The sequence below is a fragment of the Pongo abelii genome, chromosome 2 (assembly GCF_028885655.2).
Source record: "Pongo abelii isolate AG06213 chromosome 2, NHGRI_mPonAbe1-v2.0_pri, whole genome shotgun sequence".
NCBI lineage: Eukaryota > Metazoa > Chordata > Mammalia > Primates > Hominidae > Pongo > Pongo abelii.
In genome coordinates, this window is record NC_085928.1 from 102,175,536 (window position 1) to 102,177,583 (window position 2,048).

General features: G+C 54.0%; 1 pseudogene; it reads right to left on the reverse strand.

The window, feature by feature from the left end:
- Positions 1-269: 269 nt before the first annotated feature.
- Positions 270-1,818, reverse strand: LOC100441024 (fructose-bisphosphate aldolase A-like; annotated as a pseudogene).
- Positions 1,819-2,048: the final 230 nt, after the last annotated feature.

Sequence of the window (2,048 nt, forward strand, 5' to 3'; positions counted from 1 at the left end):
ACCTGGAATTCACCCTTTTTATTCTGGGCCCCAGGAACTATTTTTATTTTTATTTTTATTTGTTCTCCCTTAAATAGCTGTTTATTAGCAATGTGCTAGAAAGGGTGATGGAGTTAGCATTAACAGACAACACACACCACTGTCACGAGGGAGGCAAGAGCGCGGGCAAGCCAGCCTGGAGCTCCGAGGAGGAGTCCCCCTCTTCAAGAAAGTGTGGGAGGGGACGGGACCTGGAGTGTTGGGGGGCAGCCTGGGAACACCTCCGCTTACTAGGCGTGGTTAAAGATGAAGAGGGACTCACTGGCAGCAGCCCTGGCCTGACCACTTGGAGTGTACTTTCCTTGACAGGCAAGGCTATTTGCCAGGGCTCACTTGACACACTCCTTCTGCACAGCCTTCAGGTTCTCCTTCTTCCTGCCCCAGGCCTTCAGGGCAGAGGCCTGCAGGGCTCAGCTATAGGAGAAGGTCAGGCCCCAGGGCTTCAGGAGGGGGCACTTGTTAATGGCATTGAGGTTGATGGACACTTCCTCGCTCTGGCATCCAGATAGGAAAGTGATCCCAGGGACAGCGGGGGGCACTGTGCAGTGTAGCACTTAGTTTTTGTGTCTGTGAAATGAGAATGACCCCACCTGCCTCAGTGATGAGTCTGGGTGGGCCCTGTTCTGGCCCAGTTGTGATCCTTCTAGGCCGCTTATTCCCCAGAGTGTAGCGCTTGTGACAGTTGCCATGGCAATCTCCTCGTGAGAAAACTTCTGGATGCAGGCATGGCCTGGGGTGACCATACTGGACTTCAGCAAGGTGCCTTCCAGGTAGACGTCGTGGTCACTCAGAGCCTTGTAGAGCAGCCACACCTTCTCGGTTACATACTGGCAGTACTACAAGTCATGGTCCCCAATGGGGAGGATCTCAGGCTCCACAATGAGCACAATGCCATTCTGCTGGCAGATGCTGGCATAGTGGGCCAGGACAGACATTGACACACTGGCATTTTCTTTTCTTTTCTTTCTTTCTTTTTTTTTTTTTTTTTTTTGAGACGGCGTCTCACTCTGTCACCCAGGCTGGAGTGCAGTGGTGCAATCTCAGCTCATGCAACCTCCGCCTCCCAGGTTCAAGCGATTCTCCTGCCTCAGCCTCCCGAGTAGCTGGGACTACAGGTGTGTGCCACCACACCTAGCTCATTTTTGTGTTTTTAGTAGAGATGGGATTTCACCATGTTGTCCAGGCTGGTCTTGAACTCCTGACCTCAGGTCATCCATCTACCTCGGCCTCCCAAAGTGCTGGGATTACAGGCATGAGCCACTGCGCCCAGCTGATGTTGGCATTTTCAATGATGGTGAGGGCTGAGGGGGTGTGTTTCCCAGTCTTCAGCACATGATACCACTTGGCAAAGTGGGCTCCATCCTTCTTGTATGGGGCACAGCACTCAGACAGCCCATCCAGCCCTTGGGTGGTGGTCTCGCCATTTGCCCTTTCCAGGGGTACCACCCCCTTGTCTACCTTGATGCTCACAACATTGCCCTTGGATTTGATAACTTGGGGGAAGGGACGCCCATCATCCTCCTTTTGGTACAGCGTCTCATGGAAGAGGATGACGCTCTTGATGCAGGGGTTCACGCGGTTGTCAGCTGTCAGCTACAGCTGGCGGTAGAAGCACTGGTTCTCCTCGGTATTCTCGGTGCCAATGGACTGCAGCCACTTGGCAATGCTCCCAGTGGACTCATCTGCAGCCGGGATGCCCTTGCCCAGAGCCACGATGTGATGAGTGATGTCAGACAGCTCCTTCTGCTCCGGGGTCAGCAATGGATATTGGTAGGGCATGGTACTGGTGTTAGCAAGTTCTGGCACAGGAGAGGGGTGGTTTGCAGGGTGCGGCGGTGGAGGGTGGCAGGTGGGCGAGTGGACTCAGGGAGAGAACGCAGCACTTGTCACCAGGACCCCTTCTCCCAGGAACTATTTTTAGCAGCACTCCTCCAAGAAGGTGAGGTAGCTCAGTCTTGGCAAACCTGCTGCTTTCTTCTGGGCCTCAGTTTCCACATCTGTCAGCCAAG